Consider the following 18,852-nt stretch of genomic DNA (forward strand, 5'->3'; position numbering starts at 1 on the left):
TAATATACTCACCCATTGTGTTCAAAATAATCACATACAAGGTATAATATGTTCCGATGACGTTCCGAAATACGACTCTCCTCCTAATGCAACATGGATATAGAAAGATGGATGCAACATGGAAATAGAAAGAGAACACCATGTATAGATACTTCCTGTCCATGTTTAATCAGGCATGCACACTAGTGGACACTGACGCTGCTCGTATACCGCTGTTACATATTTCCTGTACAAGTGCGCGTCATTAGACAAGGACGGAACATCCTCTCTCTACTTCTCTATCGCGTTTTTAGTTCGCTCACGCGCTCTGCACTTATATCTATTGCATTTCCACCCTAGGCAGCGGCCGTGCAGTGACTTACAAAAGTTCCGAACGGTTCCATCCTGGGCGGACGGTTAATTGCGTTCGGTACTTCGAGGCAGGAAGGTGAGTACAGAATCGCTCCTCTTAGTACTCTTATTAGAAGTGTTATCATCGAATATAAGTTTTTTCAATAAATTCTTATCGTTTTACAATCTTTCTAGAATACAATGACGTCAGCAATCGATCATTTTCGCGAATTTATTGTAAATTAATTGGGGGAATATCTGGAGTTCTTTATCGGTTTCGACTGTAAAATCAGCAACTATTCGAATTTTTCATTCATAATTGTGACATTTTCGACACTTCCGTTGCCAAGACCCTCTTGAGAGATTTTTGGCACGTTCCATCACCCTTGTTAAACGAGTGCACATTGGTGGATATATTGATTTTAAAAACCAATACGTGTACGAGATTTATTATCTCACTGGGACAAAGAAATCCGTTTTATTCGCGAATTTTCCGTGTTTCTTCTTAATTTTCGTGAGTGTCTGGCGCGGAGCATTATTTGAATGAACTTTTCATCGTTCAGATTATATTTCGTTTAAAAAGATTGAAATTGATGTCGAGAAGAAATGAAACAAGGTGCTCGGGCATTCCATCGTTTCCCGGGGAAAGAGAAATATGAAAAAAACGGTCGTTCTTCCTTCTGCCATTTTCGTCCATTACCAAAATGGTATGACCCAAATGTCCCGGGCCGTGAATCAATCAAGCGAATTTTGAATAATTTTTTAATAATATCCAGTTAATAATTTGTGAAACAAATTAATTTCATTTTATTGTTGGAAACAAATTAGTTGGATTTTTCTTTCTTTAGCAGTTTTCGCCGGAGTTGACCTGACGTGCTACTTCAGTTTCCATCATCGCTTCTCGAAACTTCCAACGTCCTTGGTGTTGGAGTCTCCTTGACCAGGTGAGTACATAGCTTCTAGATACTCGTCGCTGTTCATCCTTACGAGCCTCTCGAGAAAAATCCGCAGTTAATATTCTGCTAATCCCTGCTGCTTTTAAAGACCATAAGTAGTCGTCCGTAAGGTTTAAAAGATTTCGAGTAGATTTGTATTACGTATTTTATCTTCTAATTTTTAAAGAGAGGGTCGTGTTTAATCAATTGAAAATGACGAAACTGTAATGGGACATTATTATCAAATATTAAACGTGGTTCCATTGGGTACTTTTATGGTCTTTGCGAGATATATATGCATTATACGTTGCTACTAGCAACGCGTAGCGATGAACGATGGAGAGCAGTACCTTCGTTATCTCGTCTCGGTTGTGTACATATCAGTAATGCACAGTACTCGTACTAAATATCTTACAAATTCCATACAGATTTTCAGATTAGTTTCGAATAATACCAACACGACCATGATAGTCACAGTACAGTATTAAATGGTGCCACTATGCATAATACACTCCTAAAATGTTTCTACAAATATATTTGTCCGAATATTTTTGTCAGCTACTATATCCTAACCACGGTTTATTAAACAATATATAGATTTAAAAAAGAATATATAACGACATTACTTGTTTAGGCTAGATTGGTTTAACTTGTATAGTTTTAGTAACTGTGTAAGATCAAACAAGAACTTATCGTTAGTTTGGCGAGATCTGATTACACGAAGCAACATAATTGCTTTGAAACTCAGGACAGAAAACAATGTCAACCGGTAGACGCGTTTGTCTGGTGAACGTGTAACGCGTGAATAATAGATAGCGACAATCACGCGAACGCTAGTTACAGCTGACTTGGCTTACATTGTAGCATTCAAACTAGAGTATACGAGCCGTAAGCACTATTGAAAGTTCAAAGGCCGACTAGTGAGCTTCATCCTATCTCATTTTTTAATCAGGCGATGGATCGACGAATCGTATTGATTTCGAGGATTATTATAGTTCTGTGGAAATTTTAAAGCGTGGTTTGTCTAATCTTGTCTAGTTAGCTACAGACTCTTTGGCGAGCAGCCTGAAACTTGATCCAGTTTCGAGAAAATGAAAAATTCGTTTCTTCTCTTTGCTTCCCTGTTCCTTCTTTCCTCCTTTTTCCCTTTTTACATCGCGTTAGGACCCGTTAAATAATATTGACTGCCGTGGACGCTGGCTGAGAAGTGCACTTTATAACTAGCTTTAAAATCACTGACGTCGATGAGGACAAAGGTAAGTTAGAGGGTCATTTATCTGAGCTGGTGTTATTCGACCTGAACCCTGCAGCTTTTCAGAGTTTCTTTCGTTTTTCTTTTAAGAGCAGAGATGTTAACTGGTCTCTTGTTACGTGTAAAAAGTATGTACTAAAGCTTATTTATCACCAATTGGTTGCTCAAAGTCGAGATATACATACCTATATTATATTAATACGTTACAGAAGATTACGCGTTAGTTAGCTTATGAGAATTTATAGTGTGTCACAGATCACAAAAGCAGAATGACTACTTTTTCATAAACGATATATGTATATGAATTGAAAGTTTAACTATTACGTCACATACTTCTCTCGATAAAGGTCGTCGAGTGCATATTGTTAAAGAATATTAGCCATTTGAATTCAATAGTTTCGAAGATACTAATGCTTCTGTGAAGTTTTTGCAGGCTGTTAATTTTTTATTGAGATACTACAAACTTTGAATAACTTCGATTAGAAATAAAAATCACATTACACTAACGCGTAGAATGTAACGTAACGCGTAGATAATGTAAATATAAATTATATTACAAGGAAATAATACGGGTAAGTAATGTGAAACATTCTGGTTAAAATTGCATCCTTTGAAGGCTAGGACACACAGTACTTACGAAGTAGATTAAGTACCAAATGGGGTACTTAAGAAAATTCATGTTGTCATTGTTTAATAAACATCTTTAGCTAATAGCCTTCTGCAAAAGCTGGTTTAAGTTATGCTAACTTATTCCTTATTAATTGTAATTATATTGTTCGTATCTCCTAGAGGATTAACAATCCATTTTTATAATGGATAATAAAAGTAAATTCCTATTAGGTTGTCCCAAGTTTCTTTCGTTTTATAAAGAAATGACAGTTATGTTATTCTATATTATTTTATATTAAATTGGAAAAAGGTGGATCACACGTAATTCAATAAAATAATATAAAACGAAAAATGTTGTACATCTATTACTTTCTTATAAAACGAAAGAAACTTTTGGAACAACCTAATATTTCTCTACTACGATGTTTCTACAGTGCTAAAATATTTGATAAAAATGTTAAGAAATTCTAATATTGATTTAAGCGTATCGATTTATCCACTCTTCATATTTGATCAAACAGAAATTGTTAATTATGATTTACACTTAAAAGCGGATTGCATATTATGAGGATAAATTATCAAATTCATCTCTAATATACACATTAGAGAATCATTCATAGCCGCAATCCTGTTTACCGCTAACATTCCTGGTACTCAATAATTCATTAGGTGTCTGCTTTAGCCGCACAGAATACACCTGTAAATAATTAATCGCCATTAATATTCCATCGACTTTTGAAAATCCCTCATGTGATCTATTTCATGCGATGAGAATATGTATAAATTGAGATTGCGATCGACCATCCTCAGTCGGATAAATCGAGTGATTCAAATTATAACACAAAAAAAAGTTAAAACTAGTTACATTATCTTTTTCAATTTTTATGTATTATTTGGCGGAAGAAACTTTGGTAATTGGTAAGTAAAGTTCACCTCCTTAATGTTAATGATTTTAATATGTTATTAAGCTCAAAGTTCTAAGGAATTTTCTATATATATATACATATACATAACTGTGTGCGTATATATATAATATACGTATAACAGCCAAAGTTCAGCTCTCAAGTGTACGCAAAACTTTTATGTTCATTTTACGCTATACCAGTATGTTTCATGAATTTGTTTGCTAACAGTATCGAAACAAATAACAAGCAGAGGACGAGCTATTCATGAATTGTTTTGCCAGCGTGTACGCTCCCAATATTTTCTATTTGAGAAAACATACTTGTTGCTATTGCAACTACAAATATCTTTACAGTCGACGCTTTTGCCGCGAATCATTGGCTAACATGTAAAATCGAGAAAAAACATGGTTTATTGTGATGGAAATGTGGAAAACCGCAAAACCGATATAGAAGGGAAAATAAAGGAAAGGAAGGTAGGGATAAGTAGAAGCTTGGGGCCAAGTTTAATTCACTGAAACCGAGCTGCTTGTATTATCGCAAAACAAAATTGCCAGTACGTCATTTCCGTACTCTCGTCCTCGCGAAAATGGTTTTGCTCGTTAAGAAAAAACGAAGAGACAGGGAAGAGAGGAAAAAGCAAACGGAGAGCGCTTTTAAAAAGCTGGCGAACCGTGTGTTACCACAACGAGATACGCGGTGCTATTTGTCGCTTTAAATTGTGTCGCAACTCGTTTTTGAGATCTTTGCCAGGGACGCGTTAAAACACGCTGCAAATATATTTCTGGCTTTTCTGGGGTTTAACTGAAATATGACAAATAACGTTGTAAAACATATGTACTTATGACTTACAGAGTAATTGAGTGTACAAAATATAATAGCCAGCGATTTAGGGCTTTAAAAGATCAAAAGAAAAGAAAAGAAAAGAAAAGAAGAAAGATAATATGTTGCGGCAGTTTAAGTCGATCTAAGAAAATAGATAACGGGAGGGGGGGGGGAGGGCAAAGCTAGTTAATCTGGAAAGAATCCAAGCGTCAATTTCAAGCATTTACAGAGAATCAAGCGGGCTGGTTAAGGTCGTGAGTTGAGCAATTATCCCGCGTTAGGTTCAATCAGGTTAGTCCCACGCGAAATTGATCCAACCATGCGAAAACGAGTGTATTCTGATTTCTGTCGCAGATACTTCTGGCTAGTGCAGTACCTACACGGTGGTTGTTGAAATAGCCGCTTCTCATCTATTTTCCGCAGCGCGGACATCATCCTTTGATCCCTTACGACTAACGAAGTTTTCAAAGATGTACGGCAGTTTGAGATTCTACTTGAAAATGATCATGATTGCGGTCTGTGTACCGCCTGCCCTTCTTTTTGTTCTTCCGTTAAAGACTGGTAAGTTGATACTGATTAATTATGCGATCGAAATCCTATATAATGGCTACAAAAAATATTTGCATCATTATTCTCGTTTCCTAATGAATCGCTGTTTTAATCAAGTTTTATATTGCATCAAATTTCTGTAGTTACACGAAAGTACTAAATTATAGAAAACTTGATATACACGGATTTAATTAATTGATAAATTAGTCGATATATAGGCATTATTATTTATTATATTATATATTATAGGCATTATATATTAGTAATGTATATATACACTTTTGAATTTTAGCCTTCTATTATTCTTATATCCTTTAAACGTCATTTCAAGCTACAAGCGACTTTAACTCAAATAGCTCGATTTCAAGTTCTAACGTATACTGTAAAGCACACTTGCGAAGTGAAACAGTAAACACGATATGAAAACTCTCTCCCCAGTAAGAAATCGAATATCCAATTTCAATCGTGCTTCATCGATAAAGCATCAATGCTACGTAGAAGCATCGTGGCAGCCGCAATGCGGATCCGTTGATCAAAAATTTCCTGGCACGATCGTTTTCGTAACGCTATTAGCCGTTTCAGTATCAGGGATGTTTTAAAAATCCGTATCGGATTGTACCATGAAGCGCAATAGCGCTTCGTTTATTTATTTACGAGAAGTGCCGATCAACTCGATTGCACTGCTCTTTTTTTTTTGTCGAAACATACCTTTCAACGCGTTCACGCTTCACTTCATCAGCTATATCAGAAACGTTACACTAAAGAGTCAAAAGGTTGCCAAATATTCGTGCTTTACCTTTTGTTTGTGTGACGTTCTGTAATTGGTTTTCCAATTCAAGAGGTAATTTATACATTAGTTTTTTCTTTATTTGGTTTACGATTATTTGAAAGAAAAGTAATTACGAGAGGAAACTCTGATAGACTAGCGACAAGCTACGTTCGGAACCGAGCGCGCTGTGAATTGACAATCGTAACCAAACATCGCGACACAGTTCACCACACTATGCGTACAGCATGATCACGCTGAGTGGCGTTGAAACGGTTAACGTAACTGCGCGTACGACCGTCGAATGGCAAAGATATTCAAGCTGAGAATCGTTTTCAGATGCTATAAACAACCGCTGTGCTGACTTTCAAGGAGAAACCATTCGACATGATCTTACGTTTGAGCCGGGGCCTTCGGTTTGCAGTTTCTGCGTCTGCTACAATTCGAGGCTGAAGTGGTGCATATCGATCGTATGCAACCCGCCCGTAGTGAGTATATGCTCATTACTTAAACACTTAACACAACCAGAGAGAAACTAAAGCACACCGTTAATGCGAATAGGGTACACAGCGATTCATCTAACTTGCCTTGAATTACTTTTACAAAGAGAAACATGGACAGGAATAATTCTTTGTTACGAGTCGTTTAATTTATTCGTTCGTTAGAACGATTGGTCTGACAAATTCAAAGTCTTGTTCCGTATAAATATTTTTAAACAAGCACGTCATAAGCTTTGTATATTTTTTTTATCGCAACGAAACTGTTCAGAGAAATGTTGAAATTATTAATTACAAAAGAAGACATTTACGTTGTAAAAATGTTAGCGAAAACATTTGTGAAAAAGTTACTTTGTTATAAATTCTACAAAAGGAAATATTGAAAATCACGCCCCATTTATTCAGTTGCACGTATGAAAAGTATTTTGCATTCGCGCAAAAAAATCCCTTAAGGATACATATTTTATAATAATTGGAGTGTCAAAGTTATTACGCGGATTGGCGTACACGTGCCTTTTAATGAAACTAGGTTATTCATTTGTTATTCGTTCCTAACTTTCAACTTTATGATTTTTGCGGAATAAAATTTTATATTCCGGTTCAGTTTATAAATGATTCATTTTGAATTTAATAAAATTAGAGTTACAGCAGTGTAATTTAACAAAGAACAAATAATCATTTGTACTTTATTAAAATGTTCTTTTAGCGTCTCGTTTTAATATTTCTCTAATAATATTTTGTTAACCGTTATATTTAAATGAAGGTTTTCAAAGCAGAGACGTACTTTAACGTAGGAAATGGACGTACATTTATAATGAGAATTCAGAAGCAAAAATATTTCATACAAAAATAAATATTCCCCATGTGTAAATAGCTACGTTATGACTTTTATATGTATCTAACGTTTTTCCATGCAAGGTAACGTATATTTGCTTCTTCGCTTCTTCGCTTCTGAGTAGTAAAACCTGGCATTCATGCGGCTGATAGGTAGTTACGCGCTGACAACGAAAAACATAAAATGAATAAAAAACATGAGCCATCCTATAAAAAAAATAAAGCTGCTTTTATCTTTCATTACATATTCGTCAGAATATTGTTAATAAATATTTAAGTTCAGATTTCAGCTTAAATAAATGCATAGGATTGGACATTTATTTATATATGTATCTGCGAACGCTTTTTGACATAAAATTTTTATAACGACTAAAATGACATATTCCGATATTAAATTAATTTGATGAGAATAAAAACTGAATTTTTTAAACGAGATTTTGTATGAAGTTACATTTATTGGGAAAAATTCATTCTTTTATAATATGATAAAACGAGACTCATAGTCTGTATAAATCATTTCATGGAATATTATGTGTATGTACATGTGTTCTACGCTTTTATTATAAAAATGCTAAATGAACATAACGATCAAATGCATCGACAAATGCATTGAACATATCGATTGTTATTTTGATAAATTGATTATCTTTTATTTGTTTCGAACTACAAATTGATTGAGACATTCGTGTTTGCTAAATTGCGAATTTAACGCAATGAAGTCGTCTGAATCCCTTGCGAGCATGTAAATATAGCGTCGAATTAACAGGTCAATTACTTGAGGTTGGAACTGAAAGAAAGAGAAAGATGGAGGAGGTCTTGCCTTTGAATGCTGGACACTTCTAAAGCCCACAGTTCGCTGAAATTGCCAGAGAATTCAATTAAATGGCAAATTAAACCATTGAACTGAATCTGTTTCCAATCGTGAGCTTGGAGGTTCTACCCTTTGAATTTTTAAACCAGTCAACCTTCTTTTGTACGTATGGTAACGAATATAATTCATAAACTAATGAAGTGTGTAATTCAATTGAAAGCTCTTTTCACTGAATTCAGTTTAGATTAAGAAAAATGATATAATAACGAAATTATCAATTTACAATTTATAGAGCGTATACTTTATTCGAAAGTGAAGTTTATTACTGCAAATATTAGTTGGCTATTTATAGCCTGTTTGAAAAGGTGATTTAATTTCGATTGATTTTCGATAAGTTTTTGTTGGTTTACTCAGGTTAATTAATCTCCAATAAAATAGAAATACCAATCCGGTAGTATAATTGCTTTCTTGCTTATTACTTTTTACTAATTAGCGATGCACGATTCCAGACCAGTAAATATTTTTCCATCGGGAGAAGTCAGGTCGAGAGATGCAAGATTTATACGCTCGTTCTGTCAGTTATCCCAGTGTCTGTTACGCGATAGAAAATGAACGAACTGAATAATAAATGCATTATCGGCATGAAGATTGCTTGATGTAGGCCACCGCTTTTTTTCTATCCTTCCGATACCATTTTTCTTTACTTTTTTTTTTTTTTTTTGCGAAACACTTTGCTAGTCGTGAGAAGCAGCAATTCCCTTCTGCGAATCAATTACGGTTCACGAGAAATTGTATTATAGCCTGGAACGTATTCAAATTATCTTCAATTATTCTCGGCTGTTTCCATTTCCATTCGTCTCTTACGTAAGTACTCGTTTGATGTACGTACATAGTGAGACAATAATCGTTAACACCTTTAATGTCTTCAGTATTATAGAATAAGACGCGAAAATACGTTGAAACCTGACTTTTAGATTCGCGAGACTCTATAAGGCTTCGAAAGTCTCTTGTTTCAGGCCGAATAAAAAATTGTAGATGAAGAATTACATTGCGAGGTCTGTTAAGGAAAATTTTAAATCGTATCGTTGTAATAGGATTATTTCAGCGAGGGAAATTACGTGTTGCGTGCGAAGCCACGAGCTTTCTTTCAGGCTAATATATATAATTGTCCTATCGAACTTTCCATCTAAACCGTTGCGCTCACACGTGGATTTTGCATTTCAATTTTCTTACTTACAGTCCAGTCCAGTGAGACCAAGTTAAATTTTTCAGCCCTCCGAGGTAGAATATGTTTTATAGAGAGACGTACAACGCCATGAAAGGGAGACAGATCAATAAATTGGGTTATCTTTAAATTACTGACAATCATTTCATCGACGCGGTTTCACCGACACCGAGTCCCCCGGCAACGTCTGTCAAAGCTTATTTACCGATACACTGAACCACAATCATTTTACCGACCTCTTCCTTTGCTGACAGTTATTATACTCGCTGTCATATGTTATCGTTGATTATACATCTTTATTTACAAATTCGTTCCTGTGTATAACGAAACAAAGGAAGAAACGAAAATGATACGTTTCATGACGCATTGTTAAATTATTAATTAACGAGAGTTACATATCTACATGAATGCTTTGAAATGTCAGTTATAATTCATGAAAATGGATACAAGCCATTTTACTATACATAAATATAGGAATATAAGATGCTAAGTAATCTTCCTAAGTAATCTCCTCCAGCTTTTTCTAGTTTGATCAATAATTATTAGTACATGTTAGGAAAATAAATAGAATTTTTGTTCTCAAGCGAGGTATAATTTAAATTTTGTATGTACACAAAAATGTTAAATTAATAATGATTATAATAATCAATAAACTATGATTACAGAGGATGGGTTTTTTGATAAAATGACATTCTGACAAATATATATAGATCGATATATATATAGATATAGATAGACAAATATATAGACTCTTACAACAGTAGTTATGAATGAACAGTAGTTATTGTATCAATTCCGTTCTTCAGAAGCTTCATTTGTGAAAAGACAATTCGCCAGAATATGGATTCACTGTAGTTATAGCTATAGGATTTCAATCTAGTTGACAGACTTGCTTTACGTAGAGAATATCTGTCTCTTGTTCTACCTTATCGCGATTCTCTCCTCATCTTATACGCTTTGTCGAGCAAAGTAATATTGGCATATATCTCGGCTCTGGTTACAATCATTAGTTTCCGCCTAAACGGTTAGAATCACATAGCTCGCGCTCTACTCTCGTTTATTCACCATTCAGGCCATATGGTCGCATGCGACGAGTTTTATGTTAATTCCGACCGATTACAATACCTTTCTTTCGTTTACAAGGAACGACGAGACTGGCAGTTGCGTGATTTGCAATGCAAAAGCCGCGATATCTGCACGATAACCTAACCTCAACCGATTTTGTTGTACTATTCTTATGTGGACTTCGTTTGTACCACTTTCGTAACAAAAATAGAATACGTAGAACACAGCATTCCGTTATGCGATATTGTCGATTCCTAACATCCGAAAAATCAGAGATAATTTTTTCCCTACAGTTGTACATTTGTGTGAAAAATTACGAACGTAAAGTTGTTTGGTGCATGCACAGTCCTCCCCTACCCTGCATTTGCGTGGACATGCTAGAAAGATTCACTTTTCCACGGTGAAACTGTATGTATTATAATTTCATTTTTACAAAGGTCGAACATCCTACTATGCATAAATTTAATATTAATATAAGCAGGTTTCCTGTTAAGTATTACATCTGACGTATAAGCACACGTGTGTACGAGCCTTGGTTTTAAATGTCTTATAGTAGACACCGAAAAGATTATTCAGTTGGATATCTGACTCAACATCAATATTTTACTAGGAGATAACATGTTAAGAACACGTTGGTGGATGGCATGGGAGATGATGAATGAAGACATACTTCTGTGAGATACATAAAATAGTAGTCAGAACGTATTTTGGCGCTTGGGGACAGCAACAGCTGGTGATACTGTCATACACCTCCATTTATAAACTTTCGAAAATCGATGTGACCTTCAAACTTTAGTGTATTCTGTTTCACAGCACAAAATGTTTCCGAAACGTACGTTTATTGTTACAATGAACTTGACTAATGGCTCTGAAATACTATCCTTGAAAAAACAATGGGGGAATTGGAGCAAAAAAAAGAAGGAAATAAACAAAGACCTTGTTGATTCGTAAAAATAAAATATGCTACAGGAAAAACTTTTTCCAACTGATTGAGATGCGACAAGCTTTAAAAGCTATGACGCGAATCGAGCGTTTGTCTACAAGAGCGCATTTTCGGTGGATATATAGATATACATGTATATGTGACGAAATATACTAAAGCAATATTGACCCTTTGTCGCTGAAAGTATCAAACTACAAAACTTCCTTTCAAATTTTCAGAATAAGGAAATCAGGATCATGATAAATAATTGGAACATAATTAAAAATAATATATCTTCTCTATAAGATAATGAATACATTGGTTCATTTAATTTTTATGGATATTCAAACGCTTCTGTGAAATAAAACGTCAAGATTATAGAGTATAAAATTCATAGCTATGAAATAACTAAAACTCTGATGTATTATTAAAAATATACGTTAGGTTCTATGTAGTGATACATACAAAGATTACATGTACAAACCCATAATTAACACAATGCTACCGCAACCATCCTGCAATCTACCTTGCCCAAAACACTCTTCCAGTCACCTCCAAACTCTTCAATTCTCTCCACCTAACCACCCACAAACCATTCACAAACATGCAATTCTCGACAAAAGAAGAACTTGTCGTCAGTTGTCCTTAACATCTCGTTCATTCATTTGGTCCCTATCCCCCTATTTCCTCCCACTGCGATGATCGCACTACATTTTTCCACGTCTCTATTCTATTCTCTGGATGACCTGAATTCTCGAGCAGTCGAGTGACGATTGATCTGTACAATTGATTGATTTCTGTTTACTACAGCCATGCAGGAAATTTCGTCTTGGAAAGCGATGTTGTGATTTCGAATGCTTGGACCATGTAAAAAACATTACCGGAACCGGTGAAATTTATGTCCTTGAGGATGAGAAATCCTCCAGCTCCTCGACTCACCAACAAACGTGATGAGCTCAATGGTGCTGTTGCGGCTATTTTAATTTTTCAACAAGGATCCAGATGGCGCCGTGGACGAAATTCAATCATTATAAACGTCAACGATCAACATCAGCCATCAGGCAATTTCATATTGGTGACTTATTTCTTCTGTGTTATTTCTTCTAATTTTATTGTTAGTTCTTCCATTTGTATTCCAAAAGATTGAACTCTTTTTACGTGCGTGTGTGTTTTTCTTTTTTTTGTAACTCGTCGAGTTGCAATTCTAATTTTTGCACTTCCTCCTTCATGTCCTCTATGTGCTTCTCGAACTCTTGTGTCGTCCTGTCTTTGTCGGAACATTCTACTTGAAGATCAGCGAGTTGATGCTCGGGATCGTAATTCAATTTTTGGTCATTTTATTGCTGTCATTTTATCAACTTCTTTCTTCTTCTTTCTTTTTTTTTTTTTTTGAACTTAAAATCTTGATTTAAGGTTTGTGTTTCACTATATGATTTATTATTATTAACTAGTTCAACATTATTTTCAGTAGATTTTTTTCGCGTGATTTTTATACTTATTTAAATAGTTTAACATGAGCAAATGCATCGTACGTCAGATATACCATTTTTAATAAATTGTCGCCTTTACAACTCGAGTTACCTCTGAACGAGTCGCATGATTGATCAATAAGCCATGAGTAATTATGCAAATTCAGTATTTTTTTCATCTATCTATCTGAATATTATAACAAAGACTTTACATTGAATATTTTATTAAAATTGTAAGTTTTTCATAAACGCTTCAAAATCCACAGTCTATTGATCAACTCCTCTATCCTTTCTCTTTCTCCTCACTAAAATAGATAAATTCCTAATGTAGTTTGTGGATAATATTTTTTTTTTTTTTTTCTAAAGCAAATCACATTTATCATCTGATATATTTTTTGAAATAATTTCTGTCTGTACATTTTCTTCTTTTCCCTTACTCCTCTTTCTCTTTCTAATGAATTCTTTTTATTCCGTAAAATAGTTTTTGTATATTCAATTTTGTTAAGTGCAATCCTTATTTCTGATAACTTACTTTTATTAGATAATTCTTGTGAATCTTCTACTACATCTTCCATATCATTTTGAGTGCGGCTTCTACCTTCAGTAAATTTAATATCTTGAACCGTATCATTAATTTCAATAGCTCTTTCGGTATCAAGTAAATCGCACTTATTATTTAATATACCTTTTGAATTGACTTCTGTCTCTGTAGTTTCTTCTTTTGTATCTTCTTCGAGTTTTCTTCGTTCTTCTAATCCACCCTTCTCATTTTCTAGGATCTTCCTTGTTGTTACGCCGCCTAAAACATCTGCACGCCAGCCCGCGCCAGCTCGCGCCACCGGACAACAACCAGCCTGCGTAACGTCACTTCGACCCTCAATAAACCTAAGGACCCACCATAACTTTCACTTCCCTGTATTGTTTCGCCATGTGTCTTCAATCCGTTTGTCTTGAAGAATTTCTAAAGCTTAAAAATATTCTCGAAACACAGTCGGTTTTTAGAGAGGTCCTTGGGTTTATTAGGCGTACTTAAAACACGGAGAAAGCGGGTATGCACCCATTAGGAAAATCCGAATAGCCCTCTAATAAAACAAGCTATGTTTTCCTCACGCACACAGTCATCTATCCACCACGATGGTAGGAGACTTCCTACTCATCCCTTCGAGCAGTAGTGCAGGTCATGACCAATCGACACCGCGGTTCGTTACCCTCACTTTTCCTAACGAAAGTGGGAACAACGAATCCGCGTTCTTTAGGCACAGGGGCACACCCACACCGAACTTTTCTTCCGTATTAGAAAAAGAGCGACAGACAGTCTAAAAACTAACGCCTAACGCGGCAGTCTACACATAGCGCGAGAGTCGCATACTTCACGAAAATCTTTTGTCGGTTCTCGGTGTTGTCGAACATACATCTTCTCTCCTAAATATATTATAGTGCTAAGTCCATTAATACATTAATTTCCATTATAAGAGCCCTGCTCTAGCGTACATATCTATCACATCTTCGTGCGACAAGTTGTTAACTATTTATTTCTCTACGTCAGTGTAATCTAAGTGTTGGAAATATATAATTTATAATTCAGTGAATCACAGTGTTATACAAACTCAATCACCCCTATTATCTCAACGGAAATCAGTCGCTGCTTTCAATCTTAAATTGTTGCTGACAATCTTAAATAGTATGCCTCATATTTTTAAAATATAAAATTATATACTATGTTATTCTATAATGTATTATGTACAGTTATATATATATATATAATAATTCTATATTGAAAAAAATATGAAATTAACATGATATATACATTACTACATAAGTTATATATAAAATATGTATATTATACCCTTGCCTACTGACTGATATGAATTTCTTTCGGTCTCGAATGCGTTAAAAGAGAGCGCAAAGAAGTCGAAATTACTTATTGTAATTAGTAAAACGACCTGAGAGGCAGACAGATACAAGAAAGAAGGAATATTATATTAGCGGCATTATCATGTTTTTGCTCTCTTTAATTCTTTCATCGAGACAGACAATCTACAGGTATTAATCGACCAATTTCTCCAAGCTGATAACTTCGAATTGATGTTTATATATAAGAAGTGTTATGTGTTAATCTGTCTAAATGTTTAAAAGGTGTTATAAATTAAATGTTGTTAAACGATACGTAATTGCCTTTTGATCGTAAATTTTACTATCAAGGGGTCTTTTATGTATGCGTAATCATTGTGAATTATAACAATTTATGTGATCGATATTAAAGGTGTTTAAAAGCATGTATTTTTTTCTATATTATTATTCTCCTATATTATTATCCTATATTATTATAGCATTATGTATTTCATTTTAATCCATTCGAGACCGAGATTTAATTGTAAGACGATACCTAGGTGTCGCTACGATCTGAATGTTTAGTTGGAATGATTCTGTGTTTTACTCTCTCCAGGGTATCCTTTTCATACTTTGATTTTAAATCGATGACAATCTTAAATAGTATGCCTCATATTTTTAAAATATAAAATTATATACTATGTTTCACTATCTGAAATTGATTTTTGTTTAACACCTCTTTTTTCTTCTTTGGCAAATTTATTTTCTACATTTTCCGATGCCTTTTGTTTATTAATTATTTCAGACTTGTCTTCGATTAATTTCGTCTATAAAGCGCTTCGCAAAATTTTATTTGTGTTTGATTGTCTGGTTTGATTATAAACAATTTCTTCAAATTTTGGCGAAGTAGCAGGCTTTGCAGCAACATTATAACGACTGCTCCGTTTACTACTATCTAACATAGATGGAGATGGATTCTTGTCATCTTTATTCTCTAAAGACTTCTCTTGTGTATTAGCATCTAAATTTCTCGACATAAGATCTGCTGAAGTTTTTGATTCTGTAGTGTCACACGCATTTTTCGCTGTCATCATTTGGTCTTCTTCTATAAGCAAATGTTCATTATTGTAAGCATTATCTCTTGCTTTTTGTATGGATTCTAACGATATATTTTGTTCAACGTTGTCTATTGATTTTGTATCATTTTCAGCAGTTGATTTACTAACTGCTTCTAATTCCTTCGTTTCAATTTGGTTTTCTTTATTTGTATCGCCGTCCAAAATATTTCTCATTGAAATATTATCCTTCTTGTTATGATCTTTTTCTGCTTCTCCTAAACTTTTACTTTTTTTGTCAAACCATTCTTGTAAATTTTGAGTATCTTGTGACGAAGATGATGATAAATCATTATACAATACTGCAATATCTTCTTTCCTTCGTTTCACAGACTCTTTCTGATATTCTGTTGAGCTATTGACATCAAACATTAAATCTGTTTTAATGAAAATATAATCCTGTGAAGCGGTGTCAATTGATACTTTCTTTTCATAAGAATTTTCTACATTAGACTGCAATTCTTTTGAAAATTCTTTCAAAACCATTTCTTCATTTCCTACAGTAACGTCTGTTTTCTCCAAGCTTTTGTTCAAATTATTAGAAACTAAACTACCCTGATAACTCCGACTAGTCGCTGCTTTAATAGTCTCCTTTAACAGTTTTCTTAACTTGATTTCGTTCTGCTTCTGCATAGCGTCTAGTATGGCCCGAATACTTGGATCCACACCAGTAGCCATAGCCAAGCCGGTGAAAATTATCCTTTGTTCCGTGGTATATATAGAGTAAAACGAATGGTAGACCGCAGCATAGTGGTTTCCAACGATCCACACTTGTTCTAATTCCTCACTCAACGTCTTTCGTGTCCATTGACGTAGAAAAAGGTAAGTTATTGTAATATCGGAATATATTAAAGGTGTAATTTTGTCCGATTAATTATAATTTATTAATAATGGATTGAAAATACAGATATTAGTTAGACAGAGAAACGATGTTTGATTAACAGGAAAACTAAATGCAACGCTCGTATTTACATCAAATAACTTGACAACTATTTGGTAACTCTCTCTCTCTCACTAGCAACTCTAACACTCGACAACACTCGCAACTCAATTCTAACGACTCTATGCTTCGACGTCTCGATCAACTCTGAACCTCGCCAATGCATTCCTGCTCGGTCCTGCACGCACGCACGCACGCACGCACGCACGCACGCACGCACGCACGCACGCACGCACGCACGCACGCACGCACGCACGCACGCACGCACGCACGCACACACACACACACACACACACTTTTCGGCTCACATACTCTGGCCTCTCGATTGCCACTCCTTGAAATATGAAACCGTACTTCTGTTTTGACGCTGCTTATCTTTTCTCGCGTCACTGTTACTAGGCGCTCTTGGATGTAAACAAACCACAAAAAGACGGCGTACACGGTGTTTTCTAATTTCAGCTGATCTCCAATCAAAGTTATTCTACGATATTACATTATCGTATAATAATAAGCTTTTAATCGTTTAATAATAACTCGTCAAGTAGAAATTCCACACGAAGCATTGTGAAGAATAATACTTGAAGAAGATCTATGTTCTTACGAGATTGGCTGTGTACAAGAACTTTGTTGGATAGATTGTATCGTTTGACGAAAATTTTATTGTTGAAAGTTAAGAAAGTTGGAAAGAAAACCCACGCTGTCTCGAAGATGTCTTGTTTTTCAGATGCTGTAAATTGACAAATAACTAGATATTAGTATTGACATTATTTGATGTCATATCTGACCTTAAAGTATAAATAAAATCAATCTAGGAATTAATGAAATTTCAAACATTTTTTCTAAGAAAACAGAAGTTTTGTTCCTCCTAATGAGTATCACATGATGCAATAGAAAAATAATTTGACATTGAAAATCGTGTCAAGATGAATTTCGAAGCTATAAAATCGTCTTAAAAAAACGCTGTGATAAAAAATTTTTTGACACCTTGTACAAAGGTGTATATCAACGTAACTGTACCTGTATGTCTATATTCGAGATTATTTATCTATTCAAGATAGCAAAGTAAAAATACTATATAGAGGATTTAATTAATGTGTGGATCAACGTATGTATCACTATATGTAACAATAATATTGACTGTATATGTACGTGTGTAATAAAAGATTTCCGGTTTACAATGTTTACGATACTGATATAAAAATACCATATAGAGGATTTAATTAACGTGTATATCTACGTATATATCATTATATGTAACAGTAACATTATGTGCATATGCGTATAATATTGGTTAAATGTTAAATGTTAATATTGGTTAAATGCGTTAAAGTGAAATGTTATTTACCTATTCAAGATAGCAAAGTAGACATACCATATAGAGGATTTACTACGGTTAACACTCGGTATTCTCGTATTCAAAGTATTTAACCAAATAATTTGGGAATCCAGCGGACGAGCTTGTATTTAATATGATTATATTTAATATAACAACTTTACTCAATATACGCGTAGGATTTTAAATGTCATGAGGGTTGCAGCGGACTCAATTTTAATGTACCTCGATATCTTAGCTTCTTATAATATCCTAATAAAATGTTATTTATCGATTACAATTGTCCTGTCGTATTTTATAGTGTTTGCTTTATAAATGTGAACTTTATTCAAAAAGAGTTCATCGATGATTATCCATTACAGGTTGTTAATAAACCTGAATTATGCACAAAGGAATTGCCGTTAATAACTTAAGATTCTCTGCCCGTCGTACAGGGTACACATAGTAATTATTCTCGACGATCGTAACGTTTAAGTCCAATTCGAGCTTATAGTCCCATGCGAGTTAAACAACGACAATAGTTTGAATTTCTATTTGTTCGTTTGTCGTCTGTTTATACCCGGAGCACCTGCTGTAAACCAATACAAAATTTATTAGATCTATAAATAACACATATAAAACTTATTAATTTATAATTAATATA

General features: G+C 34.4%; 1 long non-coding RNA gene and 1 pseudogene across 2 annotated transcripts; one reads left to right on the top strand and one right to left on the bottom strand.

The window, feature by feature from the left end:
- The first annotated feature begins 338 nt into the window (after positions 1-338).
- LOC117215796 lies at positions 339-13,920 on the top strand. 2 transcript variants are annotated; one of them, XR_004489220.1, is made up of 6 exons: positions 339-1,037; positions 1,179-1,274; positions 5,208-5,414; positions 6,508-6,656; positions 12,333-12,597; positions 13,768-13,920. It is a non-coding gene; the product is annotated as an uncharacterized LOC117215796 (long non-coding RNA). The 2 variants fall into 2 exon arrangements; XR_004489221.1 differs by having other exon boundaries at positions 1,182-1,274.
- Positions 13,921-15,926: 2,006 nt separating this feature from the next.
- LOC117215797 lies at positions 15,927-16,812 on the bottom strand (annotated as a pseudogene).
- Between the last annotated feature and the right edge of the window lie 2,040 nt (positions 16,813-18,852).

Source organism: Bombus bifarius, unplaced genomic scaffold (assembly GCF_011952205.1).
Source record: "Bombus bifarius isolate JDL3187 unplaced genomic scaffold, Bbif_JDL3187 scf7180000009810_frag, whole genome shotgun sequence".
Taxonomy (NCBI): domain Eukaryota; kingdom Metazoa; phylum Arthropoda; class Insecta; order Hymenoptera; family Apidae; genus Bombus; species Bombus bifarius.